This window comes from Syngnathoides biaculeatus, chromosome 5, assembly GCF_019802595.1.
Source record: "Syngnathoides biaculeatus isolate LvHL_M chromosome 5, ASM1980259v1, whole genome shotgun sequence".
Classification (NCBI taxonomy): Eukaryota; Metazoa; Chordata; class Actinopteri; order Syngnathiformes; family Syngnathidae; genus Syngnathoides; species Syngnathoides biaculeatus.
The window spans coordinates 33,966,850-33,991,169 of NC_084644.1; the positions used below are offsets into that span (position 1 = coordinate 33,966,850).

The following is a 24,320-nucleotide window of genomic DNA, read 5'->3' on the forward strand; positions in this document are numbered from 1 at the left end:
ACTTATAATTATAAATGTTACAAGACTCACGCAGCCCATCAATGTGTTTTATAAAGACAACATCCACCACCGCTGCTTTAGTTAGCAACACAGACTGGGCAACAATTTTGATTGTGCTTTCATCCTGGATCAGTTCACAAAAAGCTAATTCTGTACTTTAAAGATAGGAGGCAACATAACGTTAATCTTAAAACGGTTTGGGAGCATCATCATACCTCCCCACCTCCCATTGACGGTAGCTGGCGAGAGGCTGGCTGCTTGAAAAGTAGATCTTGGGGTAAAAATGTCTGGGCACCCCTGCTGTAATTGAATGACTTCAATCCTGACACCGGATGATTCCATTTACATTTTTAATGTCAAATATCATGGTGACCAGGTTGATTAAGGAAAGGATGATAACTACTGATATACACAAAATAAAGTGGGAACAATCCATGTCTCTTGCTTTTTTATCCATTCCTCCATCCATCCATCCATTTTCTTAGCCACTTATCCTCACAAGGGTTGTGGGAGTGCTGGAGCCTATCCCAGCTGTCATTGGGAAGGAGGCAGGGTATACCCTGAAATGGTTGCCAGCCAATCGCAGGGCACATAGAAACAAACATCCGCACATGCAGTCACACCTATGGGCAATTTAGAGTGTCCAATTAATGTTGCATGATTTTGTGATGTGGGAGGAAACCAGAGTTCCCCAAGGAAACCCACGAATGCACGGGGTGAACATGCAAACTCCACACAGGGAGGGCTGGGATTGAACCCAGGTCCTCAGAACTGTGAGGCCAAAACTTTACAGCTGCACCTATGGGCCAGTCATTTAGAATATTTCATCGGGTCCTTCGTCCTCCTCGTCAGCCCAGTTGTCTGAGTCTGGTGTCTGCGGTGAAATGATGCACATATTATCTAAATATGGCTCGAAACGAGATGGTAAAATGATGCCGGTCGCTTCACTCACTTCTCAGATGTTTTCTTCCTCAAAAAGAGCTTCAGTCTCTGAAGGGTCATCAGAAAAATCAGAAAATAACTCTCGTTCATCTGCCATTGGATTTAGCACAGCGTGTTTTCAATGCTGAGGGCTCCAGTGTGATTTCTGCTAATGTCACAGACAAATACGGCCGCCACTGTGATGTGCATTGTATCCAGTCAGACTGATGCAACTTTGCGCTTTATTAAACCGCTCCCAGCTCATTTTTCTTGACTGTTATTAATTTTATTCAACAGAATACTAGCGGGTAAGAAGATGCCCAAAGAATCTTCCTCCATTCCATTCCATTGAGCAAATTCCCACTTTTAAGAACAAAGGCGATTTGCAGAGCTATGTGAAACTGTGACGAGCATTTGCTACATCGTTATCGACGGGTTCTTCCTTGGCTGAAGGGATTTCTTCTGCCATCTGTGAGACAACTTTCTTATTTTGTTTGGGCATATTATAACCGCCTTACTGTCTTCTTTAATTCACATGTGAAACAAAAACTCAAAGTGTATTGCGTTTATAAACAAAAACTTTGACAGGACTACAGCATAGCTGCTCAAATGCAGCCCTATGGGGGCACAAACCAATGCAATCTGTAGGCAGGTCCCAAGCCCGTATAAATGCAGAGGGTTGCGTCAGGAACGGCATCCGGCGTAAAAACTGTGCCAAACTAGGGATCGCAAACGGTTACAATTAATCGGTTGTAACTGGTTTTCGATTGTTTAAAACCGAAACCGTAATCGGACTTTTGAAATCTGTTAAAATTTCCAATAATTTCTTCTGGTTCCGGTATTCTACATTGCGCTATTTTTTCAATATCATTTCCACTTTTTTCAAGAATGTTAACATGAAAACATTTTTACAAAAAAAAGAACAAAAATTTTACTTACACGAGTGCGTTGTTGAAACCCACATTCAACAAGCTTGTTTGTCAATATTGTATACAAACTACCCCATTACCGCGGAGTAAATTAACGATCGATGGTGTAGCGCCGGAGAAAAGGAGTCGGAGGTGGAGTGTCGGACACAGGAACAAAACTAGTTTTATTGGCAGACATCAAAACACTACTCTCATAACGGCGGGAACTCTGTGAACTTGTCACTCCGGAAGAGCAACAACAAAAACAGTCCGTGCGGAACCCCGCACCCCAACTCGAGGTCCCGCGGGTGAATTATGTAAACACCACAATGGTACCGATTTTAAAACCGGTTAATCGTTTTTTTGCTACAGGTGTTTGGTTAAAACCGATTATGAAAGTAAGCGTTTTTTTGCGATCCCTAGTGCCAAACAAATATGAGCGTTCATCTAAAGAATCCCATACCGGATCGGTCGTGGCCCGGGTTAACAACGCCCGCCCCTGGCACTGCTAACCTGCAGGGCGTCGGTGGAAATTCAGCTACTGTGGGTCGAAGACAAAGAAGAGGAGGAAACCGGATCTGTTGTCAGAAGAAAAAGAGGAATGAACAGAGCCTACAACTGAGTGTAGAGACTTTGAATGTTGGGACTATGACAGGAAAAGCTCAGGAGTTGGTTGACATGATGATTAGGAGAAAGGTTGATATATTGTGCATCCAAGAGAGCAGGTGGAAAGGTAGTAAGGCTAGAAGTTTAGGAGCAGGGTTTAAATTATTCTACCACGGAGGAGATGGGAAGAGAAATGCAGTAGGGGTTCAATTAAAGGAAGAGCTGGCTAAAAATGTCTTGGAGGTGAAAAGAGTATCAGATCGAGTGATGAGACTAAAATTTGAAATTGAGTGTGTTATGTATAATATGGTTAGCGGCTATCCCCCACAGGTAGGATGTGACGGAGAGTTGAAAGAGAAATTCTGGAAGTAACTAGATGAAGTAGTTCTGAGCATCCCAGACAGCAAGAGAGTTGTGATTGGTGCAGATTGTAATGGACATATTGGTAAAGGAAACAGGCGCGATGAAGAAGTGATGAGTAAGTACGGCATCCAGGAAAGGAACTTTGAGGGACAGATGTTGGTGGACTTTGCAAAAAGGATGGAGATAGCTGTAGTGAACACTTATTTCCAGAAGAGGGAGGAACATATAGTGACCGACAAGAGCGGAGGTAGAACCACGCAGGTAGATTATATTTTGTGCAGACGATGTAATCTGAAGGAGGTTACTGACTGTAAAGTAGTGGTAGGGGAGAGTGTAGCTCGACAGCATAGGATGGTAGTATGTAGGATGATTCTGGTGGTGGGTAGGAAGATTAAGAAGACAAAGGTAGAGCAGAGAACCATGTGGTGGAAGCTGAAAAAGGAAGAATGTTGTGCGGCCTTCCGGAAAGAGGTGAGACAGGCTCTCGATGAACAGCAGAAGCTCCCGGAAGACTGGACTATGACCGCCAAGGTAATCAAAGAGACAGGCAGGAGAGTACTTAGTGTGTCTTCTGGTAGGAAAGGGGAGAAGGAGACTTGGTGGTGGAACCCCAAAATACAGGGAGTCATACAAGGAAAGAGATTAGCGAAGAAGAAGTGGGACACTGAGAGGACTGAGGAGAGGCGAAAGGAGTACATCGAGATGCGACGTAGGGCAAAGGTTGAGGTGGCAAAGGCTAAACAAGAGGCATATGAAGACATGTACACCAGGTTGGACACGAAGGGGGAAGGGGAGGAAGTCAGAAAGGCATTACAAAGGATGAAAAATGGAAAGGCAGTTGGTCCTGATGATCTACCGGTGGAGGTATGGAAGCAATTTGGAGAGGTGGCTGTGGAGTTTTTGAGCAACTTATTCAACAGAATACTAGCAGGTGAAAAGATGCCTGAAGAATGGAGAAGTTTTCTAGTTCCCATTTTTAAGAACAAAAGCGTTGTTCACAGCTGTGGGAATTATAGATGAATAAAGTTGATGAACCACACAATGAAGTTATGTTTTATGTTAAGTTATAGGAAAGAGTAGTGGAGGCTAGACTCAGGACAGAAGTATCTGCGAGCAACAGTATGGTTTCATGCCTAGAAAGAGTACCACAGATGCATTATTTGCCTTGAGGATGCTAGTGAAAAAGTACAGAGAAGGGCAGAAGGAGCTACATTGTGTCATTGTGGCTCTAGAGAAAGCCTATGACAGATTACCAAGAGAGGAACTGTGGTACTGCATGCATAAGTCAGGTGTGGCAGAGAAGTATGTTAAAATAGTACAGGACATGTATGATGGCAGCAGAACAATGATGAGGTGTACCTTAGGTGTGACAGAAGAATTTAAGGTGGAGGTTGGTGTGGCGGAGAAATATATTAATATACTACAGGACATGTATGAGGGTAGCAGAACAGCTTTGAGGTGTGCCGTGGTGTGACAGAAGAATTTAAGTTTGACGTGAGACTGCATCAGGGATCAGCTCTGAGCCCCTTCCTGTTTGCAGTGGTAATGGATAGGCTGGAGAGATTAGGTTAAACTGGAATCCCCTTGGACCATGATGTTCGCAGATGATATTGTGATATGCAGTGAAACCAGGGAGCATGCAGAGGAACAGTTAGAAAGATGGAGACATACACTGGAAAGGAGAGGAATGAAGATTAGCTGAAGTAAAACAGAGTATATGTGCGTGAATGACAAAGATGGAGGGGGAAGAGTGAGGGTACAGGGAGAAGAGATAGCGAGGGTGGAGACCTTCAAATATTTCGGGTCAACAATCCAGAGCAATGGTGAGTGTGGTAATGAAGTGGAGAAACCGGTCCAAGCAGGTTGGAACAGCTGGCGGAAGGTGTCTGGTGTTTTATGTGACAGAAGAGTATCTGCTAGGATGAAGGGCAAGGTTTACAAAACAGTGGTGAGGCCGGCCATTATGTACGGATTAGAGATGGTGGCACTGAAGAAACAACAGGAAGCAGAACTGGAGGTAGCAGAAATGAAGATGTTGAGGTTCTCGCTCGGAGTGCGGAGGTTGGATAGGATTAGAAATGAGCTCATTAGAGGGACAGCCAAAGTTGGATGTTTTGGAGACAAGATTCGAGAGAGCAGACTTCGATGGTTTGGACATGTTCAGAGGCGAGAGGGTAAGTATATTGGAAGAAGCGTGCTGAGAATGGAGCTGCCAGGCAAAAGAGCGAGAGGAAGACCAAAGAAAAGGTTTATGGATGTGGTGAAGGAAGACATGAGGGCAGTTGGGGTTAGAGAGGAAGATACAGAAGATAGGCTAAGATGGAAAAAGATGACACGCTGTGGCGACCCCTAACGGGACAAGCCGAAAGGAAAAGAAGAACAAGCATGGCTGCTCAACCGGAAGCTTTGCTGTGGGCTTTTTTGAGGGTGGAGTTGATGTCCGTCTCCCACTTCAGCTGTGAGACTGTAATTCCTATGAACCTGAATGTCTCAATGGTTACACAAGACAGTTGGACAGTGTCGGGGGCAGCTGACATGAAGGATGCCTCCTGAAGTCTACAATCATCTCTACAATCTTTAGAATGTTCAACGGCAAGTTGTGTTGGCCACACCAAAGCTCCCCACTTCCTGTCGATACGCAGACACATTGCCAGCTTTGATGAGAATGATGACTGTTGTGTCATTTGCAAACTTCAGGAGTTTGACAGTCAGGTTCCTTGGGTTGCAGTCATTTGTGTAGAGCGAGAAGAGCAGAGGTGAGAGGACACATAATTGGGGTGCACTGGTGCTGATAGTGCACGGGGATGGTCCCCCAGCCTCACCTGCTGTGTCCTGCCCATCAGGAAGTTGTAGATCCACTGAGAGATGGCAGGTGACATGCTGAGCTGGAGAACTTTGTAGCAGAGGAGTTCAGGGATGATGGTGTTAAACACAGAGGTGAAGTCCACGAACAGGATCCTCGTGTTGGTTCCCTTGCTGTTGAGTTGTTTAAGGATGAAGTGAGGGCCCACGTTGATGGCATCATCCGCAAACCTGTTCAAAAAGCAAACGGCATTGGGTCCGGCTGGGGACATCGGACGCTCCTGACGTGATCCAACAGAAGGCATTCACATGACTTCATCACCACAGATGTCAAGGCAACAGGGCTGTACTCATTAATATCAGAGACTGCTGCTTTTTTGGGGACCGGTAATATGGTGGAGTGTTTGAAGCAGACTGGTACTTTTGGTTGAAGATTTTTGTGAAGACAGGTGCAAGTTGGTCTGTGCAGACTTTAAGGTAAGATGGGGATACAATGTTGGGGCCTAGCGCTTTGTTGATCTTTGTTGTTTGAAGATTTTCCTCACGTCCCATTAATGGATGGTAAAGGGTGGAGTTGGAGATGTTGAAGTGGATGGTGCTGCAACTTGCAGGGCGTGTGGAGTGAAAGGGTCCTTTTTCAAATCTGCAGTAAAAACTGTTGAGGTTTTGGGCTAGCCCATTATTGTCTACTGGGGGGGATTGTCACTTGTAATTACTAAGCGATTGTAATCCATGCCAGACTGGAGTCATTAACACCAAACTGAGTTTCCAGTTTTGCTGTATAATCCCTTTTTGCAATGTTAATTTCTGTTGTCATCTGAAGGCCTCATAGCTTAGTGGTTAGAGCACTGGTTTGATAAACCAGCAGTTGTGAGTTTCTATCTCATTGGGGCCTCTACTCCCCAATAGGAAGAAGGGCATCCGGCGTAAAAACTGTGCCAAACAAATATGAGCGTTCATCTGAGATGACACACTGTGGTGACCCCTAACGGGACAAGCCTTTTGTCAGCTGGTTTCTAGTGTGATTGTTGAGGGCCCTCTCCCCATGACAATATGCAACCTCTTTAGCCTGGCAGAGTTGGCCAAGTCTGGCTATAAACCACAGGTTGTTGTTATTGAACGTGTGGGAAGTTTTCTTTTTTTGGGGTTCACACATCTCCTCACAGAAACTGACATACGCTGTAACAATATCCATGACTTACTCTGGGCTGCTCGCTGAATTTTGAAAGAGACTCTAGTCTGTGCAGTCAAACAACTTTAAAGTTCTAATTTTGCCTCATTTGTCCACTTTTTAACTGATTTTACCAAAGGCTTCACACACTTAAGTAATTGCCTCTATGTAGGTATTATGTAGAATAAGCAGTGATTGGAGGAGCCAATGGTAGCATGAAGAATAGCACGATTTGTGTGTTTAATGGAAGTGTAAGAGTGATCTAGAGTGTTATTTTCCCTCGTAGAACATTTTAATGTCCTGCTTATATTCAGGGAGTTCATGGTTAAGTTTCGCTGTGTTAAAATCATCTAGGATGTTGAGTGTTGAATCTCTGTGTTTTTTCTCAATCTCATTTACCTGTTGTGAGCGTTAGCAGCCCTGCATTCCTGCTAGCTTGGGGTGGAATGTAAACACCTCAGAGAATGAAAGAGGCGAATTCACACGGTGAGTAAAACGGCTCATAGTTCAGGAATAACTCCAAAAGTTGGCTGCAGTGTGTGCTGAACTGTGTAACGTCCGTGCTCCATTTCTTATTTATATAAAAGCATATTGCACAGCCTTTCAATTTCCGTGTGAGCTCCGCCATGTATTCCGCCCAATACAGATGAAAGCTGGGTAAGCTTAACGGCGCCATCGAGGATGGGTCCACAAAGTCAAGTCTCCGTGAAGCACAGGGCGGTAGAATGTCTAAAGCAGCGGTGGTCAATGCGTCGATTGTGAGGCAGCTTTGGTCAATCGCGAGACGGCGTGCCGAAAAAAAAAAAAAAAAAAGCTTGTCTCACCCCTTTCTCGAAAGCCACACACCATTCTTCCTTTCTCAGCTTCCACCACATAGTTCTCTGCTCTACCTTTGTTTTCTTAATCTTCCTACCCACCACGAGTCATCCTACAGACCACCATCCTATGCTGTCGAGCTAGGACTCTCCACAACAGCTACCTTACAGTCATAACCTCCTTCAGATGACATCATCTGCACAAAATGTGTACGCACCAGTGTGCTTCTACCACCGCTCTTGTAGGTCACTGTATGCTCCTGCCTCTTCTGGAAAAAGGTGTTCACTACTGCCAATCCATCCTTTTTCCAAAGTCCACCATCTGTCCCTCAAAGTTCCTTTCCTGGATGCCGTACTTACCCACCACTTCTTCATCGCCCCTGTTTCCTTCACCAACATGTCCATTACATTCTGCACCAATCACAACTCTCTCTCTGCCTGGGATGCTCAGAACTACTTCATCTCGTTCCTTCCAGAATTTCTCTTTCATCTCAAAGTCATATACTACCTGTGGGGCATAGCCGCTAATCACATTATACATAACACCCTCAATTTCAAAATTCAGCCTCATCACTCTATCTGATACTCTTTTCACCTCCAAGACATTTTTAGCCAGCTCTTCCTTTAAAATAACCCCGACTCCATTTCTCTTCCCATCTACTCTGTGGTACAATAATTTAAACCCTGCTCCTAAACTTCTAGCCTTACTACCTTTCCACCTGTTCTCTTGGATGCACAATATATCAACCTTTCTCCTAATCATCATGTCAATCAACTCCTGAGCTTTTCCTGTCATAGTCCCAACATTCAAAGTCCACCATCTGTCCCTCAAAGTTCCTTTCCTGGATGCCGTACTTACCCACCACTTCTTCATCGCCCCTGTTTCCTTCACCAACATGTCCATTACATTCTGCACCAATCACAACTCTCTCTCTGCCTGGGATGCTCAGAACTACTTCATCTCGTTCCTTCCAGAATTTCTCTTTCATCTCAAAGTCATATCCTACCTGTGGGGCATAGCCGCTAATCACATTATACATAACACCCTCAATTTCAAAATTCAGCCTCATCACTCTATCTGATACTCTTTTCACCTCCAAGACATTTTTAGCCAGCTCTTCCTTTAAAATAACCCCGACTCCATTTCTCTTCCCATCTACTCTGTGGTACAATAATTTAAACCCTGCTCCTAAACTTCTAGCCTTACTACCTTTCCGCCTGTTCTCTTGGATGCACAATATATCAACCTTTCTCCTAATCATCATGTCAATCAACTCCTGAGCTTTTCCTGTCATAGTCCCAACATTCAAAGTCCCTAAACTCAGTTGTAGGCTCCGTGCATTCCTCTTCCTCTTGTGCCAATGAATCTGGTTTCCTCCTCTTCTTTGACTTCGACCCACAGTAGCTGAATTTCCACCGACGCCCTGCAGGTTTGCTGTGCCGGGGGGCAGGCGTTGTTAACTTGGGCCAGGACCGATCCGGTATGGGATTCTTCAGATGACTGCTCATATTTGTTTGGCACAGTTTTACGCCAGATGCCCTTCCTGACACAACCCTATGCATTTATCCATGCTTGGGACCGGCTTACAGATAGCTCTGGCTTGTGCCCTCATCGGGCTGCATTTGTTTCAAACAAAATATTATAATATTCCACTGTGTCAACTTTAACTATGTGTCTCTCATATTTACTGTCTACCTGGGTTCCTCCTGTCCTACTTCCTGCCTCTGCCACCACATCTATCAGGCGTGACTGCACTTCGTACATCACGCAGGGTCCACTCGTGGCTTCTCAACACACATTCTGAGTTCAAAATTAAGAGACTTGACATTTATTATTTCTGGCAAACACTATAACTATCAGTGAGGAATCTATGAAACACAAGAATACATATTTTGTTTAAAGAAAGAGCATTTGAAGTACTGTAATTTCTTGTTCATCATTCACAAATTTTTCCCAAATTAAAAAAGTAAGTTTCTTTCGGCTTGTCCCTTTCGGGGTCGCCACAGCGTGTCATCTCAGATGAACGCACATATATGTTTGGCACAATTTTTACGCCGGATGCCCTTCCTGACGCAACCCTTCTCAGGGAGTGGAGGCCCCAGTGGGATCCGAACCAGTGCTCTAACCACTGAGCTACAGGGCCTCCACAAATTTTTCCCAAAATATTTTCAAAAAATAAATAGAGCACATTATGGTATGGATGAAAAATAAAAAACGCAATCAATCGTATCCAGGTACATAGAGAGGTAAAAAAAAAGGTATACATATACATTTCAATATGATATTTGATGCCTTATACACCTTTATATATATATATATATATATATATATATATATATATATATATATATATATATATATATATATATATATATATATATAGTATGGTAATGTGCACCACCAACCTGAACTCTGACCTCCTCATGGGAGCATGCCATTTTAGGTTTGTTAGTTTAGCATATTTGATGCTACTGGACCATCAGAAAAATAACTCCCCTGACTGAGTTTGTTTTCACTTCAACTAAGACAAAAAATGTCAACTACAATGGCTTGTTGTGCAGCCGCTTTTAAAAGAAATATGTCATCACTCTTGCTGATGTCACGGCCAACCCCGAAGCAGCGCGGCAGTCCAAAACAATGAGTGCTCAATGGCTTCAGGTGGCTAACAAAACAATGTGAGCTCAAACTACGTTGTAAGAGCGTAATTGGCACATTTTAATTTTAATCAAATATTATGCCATCGTTGAGCATTTATTTTAGTTGTCTGAAGCATTCTTTTCTTCCAATTACAGGGACCAGGACAAGCGTGTCCTGTCCCAAGATATATATTACCAAAGATTATTATTGATTGTTGCACAGACATTTTTTTTAAATCAATACAAGTATAAATAATAAAAGTACGAACCTAGCGAAATAGAAATACAGATTATTCCTAATATTTTGTGCATATGGCTAGCAGCAAATTGGTAGTGTGAATTCTATATTGGTAGAAGGGTTTTTTTTCAGGTCAACTTTGGATGTGCACATTATACTTCATTATACACAAGAAACTACGGTATGTTGTTTACCCTCCAAAATCCAATATGTTGTGATGACCTCAATTCCAAACTTTACTCAATTGCGTTGAAAATTCATCCTGACATGACCTCATTGTTCAGAAGTCTACTCACAGCACACAAAATACTTTCAATTGTATTAATAAATGCAATATCGTTTGAAAGTTGAAACAAGAGTAAAATCTTCACCTGATGCTAAACTGTATATTACTGTTAAAAAAAAACATTCTGTACAAAATATATAATATTCAATTATCTCTTCAGGATCTGTTTGATATTTTCCTTGAGGGTTACCCCTCTAACTTTCAACATTTGGAATTTCTGCTTATCAAAAAGAGATTGGCAAACTAAGGAATGAGTTTGTTGTTAAAATTACGGCCATGGTACCCTGAGAACGCCCGATCTCATCAGATCTCAGAAGCTAAGCGGATTTGGCCCTGGTTAGTACTTAAATGGGGGACCGCTTGGAAATACCAGGTGCTGTAAGCTTCTCTCCCTGGCTAAATGCAGAAGGGTTGTGTCAGGAAGGGCATCTGGCGTAAAACTGTGCAAAACAAAAATTTGCGTTCATCTAAGATGACACGCTGTGGAGACCCCTAACGGGACAAGCTGAAAGGAAAAGAAGAAGTTTGTTGTTAAAATTAAACTTTCCAACTTTTTCCATACTTAATTGTACCTTCTTCTGTATAAGGACAATGAAGTCAGCCAGAGATTTTATCTGTCGAATGTCGATGTCCTCTTCTTGTGCTACCCTATGGTCTTGATGCCTGACGGTGTCCCATATCTCAGTAAGCAGCATCAGCTTTTTTTTTTTTAACCCTGAACAACACACACACACTGCAAAATCACAAATATGACAAAAAGGTCTCGACGTGAGTTATTTGCCGACATTTGGCTTACTTGCTTCTTACATGGGCCAACTCTCTTTGGAGGAATGGGAGAGGCTCATGGTTGGTGGTGGATAGCTTGAGGTTGATGGTAAATGTCTTGGTTTTGAATGTCTCAGGGTTATTCATGGTGATGGTGGACCACCTGTTCCACTGCCTACCATAACCACTTGTGTTAGCTGAAAAAAGAACAGACATTTTGGATTAATTATAAATGCAATCGGCACAAGAAGAAATGTTGTACTGGCCAAAGTCAAATGAGCGAACTGCTCCGAAGAAGAAACAGAACCCAGTAAAGGGCAACAAATGGTGGGAGTTACAATGGAACCGGTACAGTTATGAAAATTGACAGAGATGTACTGGGACACAGAACCCTGACCAATCATTGTTCTTTGCCTACATAAGACTGTCTAATTGAATGTGTCAACTACTGATGCCACTTATTTCTACTTGACCAAAGTTATCGCTTTATAATGCCAAGGAGTCAAAGCCCAAACCTTTCCATTTAGTTTGCTGTTTCTTTTAATCTTCTAAGTCATTTTTACCCCTTTTCAGGGCCAATTTGGGCCAGGGAAATAGCCCCCATCCGTCTCCTCCCAGTTATACAAATTATTTGGTGGTATGCCAGTTACGTTCTCCCCCTGTGTGGTCAAATTGGTTGTTGTCCTTTTGTTAAATTTGAATGGATCCATGTGCTGTTTACTGTCTTCTACGGATGCTACACGGGTTTGATCTGTTTTCCCTTTCGAGGGGCTGTGTTTTTGAATTTGGTCTTTTACTAGGTCAATTATATAGGTCTTGTAATCTAGACCTAACCCCCCCTGCCCCCGCCCCCCGCCCCCCCCTGTTCAATAAGGTCTCCTGTATTAGTTGACATTGTTCTTATACAGGAAAATGTATATTGTCCATGAGGCCCCATAGCTCAATGGTTAGAGCATTGGTTTGGTAAACCAGGGGTTGTGAGTTTGTCACTCACTGGGGCCTCCACTCCCAAGAGGGGTTGCGTCAGGAAGGGCATCCGGTGTAAAAACTGTGCTAAACAAATAAGAGCATCCATCTGAGATGGCACTCTGTGGCAACCCCTTTTGGGACAAGCTGAAAGAAAAAAAAATGTATGTTCTCCAAAGTCTGTGTTTTGAATTTGTTGTCTAAAAAGTGCACAACCTTTACCTCCAATATTGAACAGCAAGTAATTATTTAAAATAAGATTTGGGAGAGCAAGTGTTTTTCTTTTATTTTCTGACTCAGCCCCTTTGTTCACAAAGGATTCTAATATATCATGGCGACAAACATGGCACTATAATGGAGTTACCCAAAACACCTTTAACTGTAATCATTGTAACGTTTAGGCTTACACATTTGACGGGCTGGTCTTTGGTTTCCAAGTTCAGCTATGGTTGATAGACCACTGACCTGGTCATTACCGCTCTCGCTGACCTGGGTCGCCCTGTGATTTGCAAGTATCTGTCAAGTTCTCTTGGGGCATGTTGTAGGTTAATGCTGAACCTTTTTCTCACCCTACCAAAGGCTGTGCTATTGCCAGCAGGGCCCTGAGCATGCAAAGCAGGATCAGCAGAGGCCATCTCGCTCTCAGTCTGAACTGCACCCTCTGGTGCTTCTCTCATATCCTCCTCGGTGACCTGAACTGGTTCAGGGCCATCCCTTTTAAGTCCAAGTTATTGTGTGGCTTCTTCATCTGGCACTTTGACAGATGGCACCAGGTTGAAGACCCTTCAACATGGACTTCTGTACTAAGACACCAGGTTGGTGACCCTTCAACCTGGACTGCTGTACTAAGGTTCCGAACAATCTCATATGGATCAATGATTTAGACCACTACATTTTCACTACAAATGAACCCTGCATTGTTGCACAGCAATTGAAACCCTTGCTGAATCCTAATAATAAACAAACTATTTTGTTCATTTCTAACTGTTTGAGTGGTTTAAAGTGTCCTTCAGGGTTATCACAACCCACCACCATGCTGCCCCATCAGTACATATTGTAAGCCGGCAGGTAACTGGAGCAGCCTGCAGCGCCACCACAAGAGAAGGGCTTTGTGAATCCTGTTCGTGACACTAGCTGAAGTGTATTTTTCCCTTTTGTCTGGGCAGGAGGTGGAAGAAGCACAATTTTTTTACCGAGAGGTGACACAGCTTCAAGCTATAGGTCCGATCATGCGTTGCATTAGAGAGTCAGTGAAAAAGCCCCCTTCAACCAGTGTTCTCTGCTAAGAAAAAACGTACTGCTCCCTGGGCATGGAAGGAGGTCCCCTCTCATTTTCCTCCCCAAGGACCCTCACTTCTCCCCGTCACCTATCGAACATATCCTCACTTCTAGCTCGAAGGTGTCTGTAGGCATCGAATACCTGGGTGCAATAAACCAATAAATGCAGATATGTAACCAGCACCCATGGTAATATCCCCAGGGGGGTCACCCAAGAGATAACTCTGAAAGCTAACTATGAAAAGGCTCTAATGGCAATCAAATTCCTTTAAAGTAGACCTTAGAGTTCCTTTGAAGTAGAACTACACAGGGAGTCTGTCTATCTTACTCCCTAAACTTGGACCTTAATTCTCATCACTCAGATTTTTTCTAATGCAATGCAGTGCTAAAATACACTACATAGGCGACAGATTGATTTTTAAATTTTCTGCTGGTACTGTGCCACGAAATGGTTTTTAATTAAATGAGTGTGCCTTGGCTAAAAAAAAGTTTGAAAATTGATTTTGAGCCCTTGCTTAAATTATCCATTCATTCATCCTTTTTCTGAGACACTTATCCTCACAAGGGTTACGGGTGTGCTGGACCCAATCCTAGCCGTCATCGGGCAGGACGTAGGGTACACCCTGAACTGGTTGCCAGCCAATCACAGGGCACATGAAGACAAACAAGAGTCGCACTCACAATCACACTTAGGAGCAATTTAGAGTCTCCAATTTATGCATGTTTTAGGAATTTGGGAGGAAACAGGGGTGCCCAGTAAAAATCTACACAGGCACAGGGAGAACATGCAAACTCCACAGAGGGGTTGCCAGGATTTGAATCCCGGTCCTCAGAACTGTGAGGCCAACCAACAATAGATGTTCCACCATGCTGCCCCGCTTAAATTAAGCATTTCTAAAAAATCTCTCAGGTTCTCAATAGTAAATAGTCTCATATTTCTGTAGTTTCCCATGAAAGCAGACAGATGAGCTTTGTTTAATCATAATAGGACACTTGTAAACATCTACTTTTAACATTGAAAAGGAAGATCAACATTTTAACAAGAATTCTGACATAAAATTTTGCTGTCACAATATGTATGTGAATCATAGCATACAAACTGAAATTATGAAACCAACTCCAATGTATGTGTTTCTTTCGGCTTGTCCCTTTCAGGGTCGCCACAGCGTATCATCTCAGATGAACGCATATATATATGTTTGGCACAATTTTTACACCGGATGCCCTTCCTGACGCAACCCTTCTCAGGGCGTGGAGGCCCCAGTAGGATACGAACCCACAAACCCTGGTTTACCAAACCAGTGCTCTAACCACTGAGCTACGGGGCCTCAAACCGACTCCAATGTAATGGACCAATATATAATGGATGGAGATATATGTTTACAGGGAGTCCTCGGTCTATGGCTGAAATCTGTTCCCACAGTAGCGACTGAACTCGAATTTCGACTTAAGTCGTATTTCACCGTTAATCTCATAATTTACGATGACCGCTGGGATTGGCAGACTCTCGTGAGGATAAGCGGCTCAGAAATGGATTGGTGTTAGTACTTCATATAAAAAAACTAAAATACATTAAAGTAAAAAATCGAAGATGTTTCACTTACTAACTGACTAACCCTTATTAGGGAAGGGAGGCTGGGATGATTAAGAATGAAGTCAGCCTGCGCTCAGCTCTTGCTAAGTAAGAAAGCGCAGGTTGCTCGTTGCTAGTGGTAAATTCCTCCTCGGGGTCCTCTCCTTTCTGCCCTTTCAAAGTTAGGCAAATACGCCATGCCCTTTCCCTTAATGAACATGAGGCTTATATTAAGCCTATGTTGGTTCGAATCCTCGATCCATAACGTAAGTGATCTTTCCATCTTGGCAACGATCGAAGAACATTGCTTCATTTTTTTTCTCTTCACAAAAAAAGTTGCTTCATGTACAGTTTATCCCTCATTGGGGTGAAACCCTTCACGAGTGCTAAAATACAGGCTTTGTCCTAAATAATAATCGCCTCCGTCATCCGACTGAAGCCCAAGTCCTTATGTCGATCGGTGTTAATCCTTACTCTGTCTTTTTTTTTTTATTTTATTTTATGTTAAGCTTCGGTTCCACAGTCAAAAAAAAAACAAAAAAAACACACCATTATTCTTTTGGGCCATAATGTGTAAAAAGGTGGGCAAAAAGGGCAAATAAACTCCCAGTGCACAAACACAGACAAGCCATATTGCATGAGCACAGCAGAAACACTATGGTGCTAGGGCCATAATGGCGACAAGACTCGGCTGTCATGAAGTTGAAACATTTTATGGTTTCACCCTCCCTTTTAGACATTATCTTCCCAAAGAAGAAAGCTGTGTCTTTTAGCAATGCTTCTGCAGCCTAAATAAATCCTTTACCTTGGAAACGAAGCTCAAGATCATAAAAAGATTGGTGAAACGAGAGACACCAACACCACCAAGGCTTCAGTTGGCCGACTGGGGTGACAATTATTAAAGACAAAGCCCATATTTTAGTGCATGTGAAGGGGTCTGTTCCTATGTCGGATACAATGATCACAAAATGAGGTATTTTCATACATGTCAAGATGGAGAGGATTAAGAACCAGGTTCCTTCACAATAGCTAAGCACAGGCTCCCCTTCTTCTTCTCCATCCACCCCTCAGAAGTAATGCTAAGTACATCATCTTGTTTATTTCAATGTATTCTTTTTTTATACCATGTATTTTGATGTAAATTCTGACTTTAGTGGTGGAATCCGACTTACTGTAGGAATGGATCCCAGTCTTAGACCGAGGACTCCCTGTTTATAAGCAGTGAAGAAAATAAATATTTGAACACCCTGCTATATTGCAAGTTCTCCCACTTAGTAATCAGGAGGGGTCTGAAATTTTCATCGTAGGTGCATGTCCAGTGTGAGAAAGCTAATCTAAAAAGAAAAATCTAATAATCACAATGTATAATTTTTTAATTATTTATTTGTGTGATACACCTGCAAATAAGTATTTGAATACTTTTCAATCAGCTAGAATTCTGACCCTCAAAGGCCTGTTTGTCCGCCTTTAAAGGTCCACCTCCACTGCTCTGTCCTGGGCTGATTCCTCACCTTTCAAAGGATCATTGAGACCCTACAAGGTGATATCTTGCATGGGGCTCCACTGCGATTGAGATTTACCGTCAAGTTTAAGTACTTCCATTTTCTAATGATTGCTCCAACAGCGGACCTTTTTTCACCAAGCTGCTTGGCAATTTCTCCATATCCCTTTCCAGCCATGTGGTGTTGTACAATTTTGTCTCTGGTGTCTTTGTACAGCTCTTTGGTTTTAGCCATGTTACAAATTTGAGTCTTACTGATTGTATGGGGTGGACAGGTGTCTTTATGCAACTAACGACCTCACACAGGTGCATCATATTCAGAATAATACATGTAGTTTGAGGTGGACTTTCAAATGCGGACTGACAGGTTTTTGAGGGCCAGAATTGTCGCTGATAGACAGGTGTTGAAATACTTATTTGCAGCTGCATCACACAAATAAATCTGTAAAAAAATCATACATAGTGATTTCTAGATTTTTCTTTTTAGATTAAATCTCACAGTGGACATGCACCTACGATGAAAATTTCAGACCCCTCCATGATTTCTAATTGGAGAGAAGTTGCAATATAGCAGGGTGTTCAAATACCTATTTTTTTCACTGTATACTGAACCACAGAGTTATGTCATGTTTGACAGCATCCCCGGCGGCATGGCTGTGTGCAACGTCGTGGTGCACGCTGCTGCACATTGTTTCCCCATGATTATCTTCTATATTTAAGCCTGCTAGATCGCTAATTTAAGTTTACCTTTTTAATTTGAAAGAGACCTTCAACTCTGTGATTTTTATGTTTTTGGTAAGAGTTAAACATGTTTAATGTGTTTAAGGAATAAAATTAAATTTTCTGAAACATGGATGACTGCATGGATTTCATAAACAACACACTATTTTACAAATGTAAAGGTATATACATTCTTTAGAGGGTGTATGGACACACCCAAAATATATATCAGCTAACATCTTAATTTCAGATGTCAAGAAATGTTTGCAGCTCCCAGTGATGTCTTTTCTGTGGAAACCGGGTCAAAATGGCTCTTTGAGTGTTAAAGGTTGCCAACTCGTGGTCCAGACTCATGCTAATTTAATAAAAAACTCATTTTTGTGTGTTTTTGTTATTTCATGGCAAGCTACTGTGTGATGATTAAAGAAGTAGGACATTGGAGTTTCTATTTTGGAATTAGTGTGGCTATTGGTCCTTAATAGAAAGAGCAAATACATTTTTGTGACGTTTTTTTCTTTTTTTTATCCCACTGTCAAACTCCTTTGTATGCATTTACAAGAAAGGAGGATTGCAATTTCATCGTAAAAGGTTCCTTGTTTAGTTTATGGTGTGAAGAGTCTGTTGGACCTTTCAGTATTTTGTGATGGATGTGGAATTAATAAAAATTTAAAAAGAATTCTAAATGTGTTGCTGTATCGAAGGTACATGCAGTTTATTGATCCACTAAGTTGCAGCTGTAAATGAAAACGGTGATTGTTAGTATTTTATTGTATGAGTATTCTTGAAATTGCACATTTATTGTGATGACATTTGAGATTGCTCATATGATTTACAATAAGAGTGACAACATATTGTTTTTAATGAACAGACTTTATTTGTACGCCTACTCATAAAAGCCAGCAACCCTGCATGACTGTGGTCTGGTTCTCTCTGTGATATAATGCCCTCACCACAGTAAACAATGTGGAACAAAGTTCCCTATCTTGGATAAACATCTGGATATGGAAAGTTGGAGACCAGTTCAGGGTGTACCCTGCCTCTAACCTGAAGATAGCTGGGATAGGCTCCAGCACACCCACAATCATAGTGAGGATAGTGTGGATTACGTGGAACATAAAATGGATTGGGCGGCATGGGGTATCAGCTGGAAAGCGTTAGGCTCACAGTTCTGAGGTCCTGGGTTCAATCCTGGACACGCCTGTGTGGTGTTCTCCTTGTGCTTGTGTGGGTTTTCTCGGGGCGATACAGTTTCCTCCCACAAAACATACGGCATTAATTGGACACTCTAAATTGCCCTTAGGTGTGATTGTGAGTGCGGCTGTTTGTCTCTATGTGTCCTGCGATTGGCTGGCTACCAGTTCGGCGTGTGCCTTGCCTCCTGCCCATTGACAGCTGGGATAGGCTCCAGCACTCCCGCGAACCTCGTGAGGACTAAGCGGCTAAGAAAATGGATGGATGGATAAAATGGATTGATGGACATCTATTCATTTTTTTAATGCTTGTCCTCACTTGAGTCATTGTTGAGCAAGAGTCCCACTGACTGATTGACTTTGGCTGGAAGCAGGGTATCTTGAACTGGCAACCAGTTGTTCACAGGGCACATAGACTAACAACCATCTATACTTACATTCACAGGTATAGGTAATTTAAAGTCTTCCATAAACCATAGCTTGTAGACTAAACGAGCCCTGGGCGACCATGCAAACTCAACACCAGAGGACTGCAGCTGAGAATTGAAAAGATAACCCAAACGATTTGTACAGTAAATTGAAATTAATCAGCATCTACAATATATGGGTAGGTTCCAACGTCATCGAAATGTTAATGCTCGTATATACAGTTTGCGGTGAAGCTGTATTTTTGCTGAATTCCCCCACTTCTACTTCAATTCCCTCCCTCATTTTATCAACCCTATTACTTTTTCTTCTGTCTGTCCCTGCCTCTCTTCATGGCCTTCTCTTCCTTTCTCTGCTCATTATCTCCAACATGCACATTGACTGCTTCTGTCCTCTTGGTATCAGACTTGCACTTTCCTCCATTCAACAATACAACTATGTGAACTAGGCTCCTTTACTCTTTCAGCATTCAGCATTTCAGCCTTTTATTTCCACAGGTATTCTCTCTCCACATTCTGTCATTTCAGCGCCTTCAAGATTGTGCCTACCAGTGTGGCAGCCTTCGCCACGTTGTTCCTGGTACTGTTTACGTTTGTGTGTTTTTTGGGTGTCTTGGGACTCAAGTACACAAGGGAGGAATTGCTAACCATCACAGTCTTCTCCTGACATTTTTTTCAACAAGTCTTGCCAATTCTCTGAACCTTTTTCTGGAGTTACTCATTGGCGCACTCTTCAAGGCTTCACGTCGGTGACGAAGAGGGATGTGAGCTGGTACACAACTTAAACTGTGGAAGAGGGTACATTGACTAGGACTCCCATTGATTCATCTCGTGAAACTACGCTCCCTAGCCAACAAATTGGATGAACTTAAGCTTCTGATCGAGACCTGCACAAACTTTGGATGTTCTGCTGCCCTGTGCTTCATGGAGTCTTGGCTTTTTGGACGTATCCCCGATGCCACCATTACACTCCCCGACTCATGTGGACCGTGTCCCAGAGCTAACACGGAAATCGAAAGGTGGTGGGATATGATTTTAGATCAATGAGAAATGGTGCACGGATGTTACACAGCTCCGTACACACTGCAACCCCCTTTTAGAGTCATTCTTCTTGAACTGTAAGTCGTTTTATTCCCCACGTAAGTTTGCATCTTTCATTCTCCTCGGTGTTTACATACCGCCTCAAGCTAGCAAGAATGCGGCACTGCTCGCGGTCACCCAGCAGGTAAACAAGATTGAGAAAAAACACCCAGATTCACCGCTCATTATCCAAGGAGATTTTAACACTGCTAAACTTAACCACGAACTCCCTAAATATAAGCAGCACGTGAAATGTCCAACGAGGGCAAATAACACTCTAGACAACTGTTACACTTCCATTAAAAATGCATGTTGTGTCATCTCCCGTGCACCATTTGGCTCCTCTTGCTGTACTTAATACCTACCTACAGGCAAGAAATTAAGTGTATGAAGCCTTTGGTAAAACCAGTTAAAAAGTGGACCAACACGGCAAAATTAGAGCTTTGACTGCCCAGACTGGAGTGTCTTTGAAAATTCAGCACGCCGCCTAGATGAATTCATTGATATTGTTACCGTGTTTGTCAGTTTCTGTGAGGAGGTGTCTGTACCAACAAAAACCGTTCGCACGTTCAATAACAACAAGCTGTGGTTTTCAGGCAGACTTGGACAACTCCGCCAGGCTAAAGAGATCACATATCGTTGTGGGGACAGGGACCTCTACAATTGAACAATAAATCAGATGACAAAAGAAACGATCATTGCAAAGAGGAACTATGCAGTTAAACTGGAAAAACATCTTCGCGCTAATGACTCCAAATCAGTTTGGCACGGATTACAATCGCAGTTATCTGACTGACTCAGAAATCAGTAAACCTGGAGCTGTCGAAGCTAAGACCTCTATTTTGTGTGTATCTGTGTGTGTTTCCGTGTTTATAGATGTATAGTATGTGGCTCTGCATGTGTGTATGTTTCTGTATGTGTCTGCACTAGTTAGTACTTTTTGTACATGAATAGGTGTTTATGGTGGTACGGTAGGCAACTGGTTAGAGCACACATGTAACTCAGGCCCTTGGACCACATTTGGCCCTTTATATAATTATATTTGCCATTCAAGATCATCAATATGGTTTTGAGCTGGGTGGCATGGTGGAACAGCTGTAGAGTGGCTTGGCCTTGTCGGCCGGGGCAGCTCATTTTCGGCGCCGAGGTGGCTTATCACAGCGCCGAGCCTTGCCGCTTTACGCCATTGTCGTCACACAGGGCTGAGTGCGCCATAGCCGGCAGCGATGTTCATAGCAGCTGCGGTCCGCGGCATTGTTCGTACTCGCCACCGTCCGCGATGAACAACACCGCTGAGCCGGACCGCTTTACGACATTGTCGTCGCACGCTGCTGAGTGTGCCATTGCCAGCAGTGTTGATCTTAGCCGCCGTCGTCCGCGAGCCTGATGCGGCAGCCTTCGCCGAAGCCATGACCGGCGGACGCAGCGCCTCGGCCGAGGTGGCTTGTTTTCGGCACCGAGCTGGGCCGCTTCACTGCATTGTCATCGCACGCAGCTGAGTGCGCCATTGCCGGCAGTGTTGTTCATAGCCGCCACCATCCATGAGCCCAAGCAGCAGCCGTCCGACGTGCACATCAACATATTTAGCAACCCTGTCATACGTACGCAGATCTTTTGTTACATTATGAGAGACGGATTACGTGGATAACTATTAATTTTTTTAGTAGCTGTATACACACCTCCCTGTTGTTTGGGACCCACGAAGCTCTCGTCCTTTGCACCTGTGCAATCCATTTTTCACGACGAACCGGGTCTCTTGGAAACTTATGAAGGGAAAATCCATCCTCCTGAGTGTTCGAGCAATATCCAGCAATGTAACAAGCTGGCATTTTGGCTAACACGAAGGAACAACGAGCTACCTTCGCGCAGATAAAACTAATAGAAGTAGAGCACTGTCCTGTACGTCACTTCCTGCTTCTTCTCGAAAACAAATCCCTCAGAGGATTTTCATGGCGGGAGTGACAAAAAGCCATATACGTCAAAATCATGTTTTGTGGTAAAAAAAAACTGATGGGTCCATACTGGCTGCCGTTTTTTCATTAATTGCATGACACCTTTAATGTCTAATTCTACTAAGTGGAATGATCAAAAAAGATGCCTATTTATCAGCCAGGCTACATTAAATCAGATATTTGTAAGAGATATTCACCAAAGAGAATCAGTGATAGGAAAAGAAAAATGTTTTTAAAGATTACATGTTTACTGAATGCCGATGGTCAATTCCTTATTTTTAGTGAATAAAGAAGGAGGTGATCCGTATGATAAGGCTATCAATAAGTTATAGATTAACTCACTGACTTTAGCTATTGTTCCTATGAAGCTATTCTCAATCTTAGTAAATGGAACATCTATCTTGACATACATATGACACTTGTGGTGAAAACACAGCATTCAATTATATTATTGTCAGTTGTTATAAAAACACGACCATGAGCTAGAATGCTAGCAAGAGAGCTACAATGTCAGCTACAATAATCCCATGTATTTGTAATGAGGCCCAGGCGGCTAACTAGCGAGCATGGATGCTAATTTAGCTACAAGCTAAGTGAAATTATTTGAGCCACAAATGATCAAAGTCAAGATAAAAAATGACACATTTTTTTGCAGTCAAGTAATATCCCCGTATAGCTCCTATCTCGATAGGTCAGCATCAACAATAGCGTATTGTTAACGATTTAATCGATTGTGACAAGTAGCCGAGAGCCTGCCTGCAGCTCCTCGGCCGCAGCTTCCATGTTTCCCGTGGTGAGGTGTCCGGCCAAGGATTTATTGGAAAGTTACTGGAAATTGAAGTATTTTGCTAATCTAAATCAACATTTGCCGTTGCGCTAAACATCATGGCTGCTGCGACAAAAATCTTTAATGCAAGCTACGTATGGAATTCCGCAGCTTTGGGTTTTCCCCACAATAGAGTAGACTAGCGCCATTCTGGGAAAAAGCAAACGGAAATTTTCAGAATCCGTATGATTTGTGATATACGGCCGTATACGTAAGATTCACCACAAAATCCTTATGAACTATGGCTAAACCGTACGAGTTGACAGGTATGGTAAAGCCTAGTTTTTTCGTAGGCACAGAGATTGCCAAATCAGCCAGGCTCTTTATGGAAGGAGACTTTGTTGAAAAAAAAAAAATGCCTGCTGAAAATTTGCGATGTCATTTGTTTTTAAATGTAAGCCTTACCAGAAACCCCGTCTGCGCATGCTGACTGTATAAGCTTGCGACTAAGGAAAAGGGGAAAGACTATTTGGCATACTCACTTGCTATCGACAAAAGCAGCAATACATCAGATACTTACCAACTATCAATATTCATCCGTGGACGCAAATCCGAAAACCTCTGTTGTTCCTCTCCCATAACAGGTGCCAATACGTGTTTTCAATGACGTGTGACGTTCCAGGCAATATGGCTACCACTTGGATGTCGGGTGAGACTTCCGCAACTTTGCGCGTGGATGACACGCTCTCTGCTCATATTTATTTTTTCGTATAGACTTTGAAGTGAATAATGATATATGTATTTTTCATTACAATATCTATTTTGGAATGTTTATAGGCATGACTAAGATTTCTTCAGTCTTGTCTCTAACCCCAGAGTTTGATGAACTTGCAACTAAGAAGACATGCTGAGTCTCTGGTTTCGACCCAGGTGCATCAGAGTAAATCACAGAGTAGCAAGCTAAGCTTGGATCGACCCTTTCTTTGATTAACTTTGGACTGTTCATATTTGAAAGATTGGATTTTCATTGAAGCAAGTTATTTTTTTTACTTGTTGGGTTGTAAAGAAATACTTAGAGAAGTAGCTTAAAAACTATAGCGATATAATTTATTGAATATATTATTTCTCATGTTAATGCTTCTTCTCGAAAGTATTAAACCAAAACTATTATTATTTACTTATTTTAATAAGAAAAAATGTAACATTGCATATACTTGAGAGAAGAGAAAACATGCAGATGTTGTTGAAAATGTTCAATAAATGTTTAGTTTAGCCCACGACTTAGTCCACATTCTTAATTGTGGCCCTATCAGAACAAGAGGCAAAGGTAGAGGTGGCGAAGGCTAAACAAGAGGGA

At 42.6% G+C, this 24,320-nt stretch overlaps 1 protein-coding gene and 1 pseudogene across 1 annotated transcript in view; both read left to right on the forward strand.

Moving 5' to 3' along the window:
• LOC133500796 (adhesion G protein-coupled receptor B1-like) overlaps positions 1–24,320 on the forward strand; it is a 326,242-nt gene that overhangs the window by 78,530 nt on the left and 223,392 nt on the right. The gene's annotated exons all lie outside the window — the stretch shown is intronic.
• Positions 11,014–11,132, forward strand: LOC133501595 (5S ribosomal RNA; annotated as a pseudogene).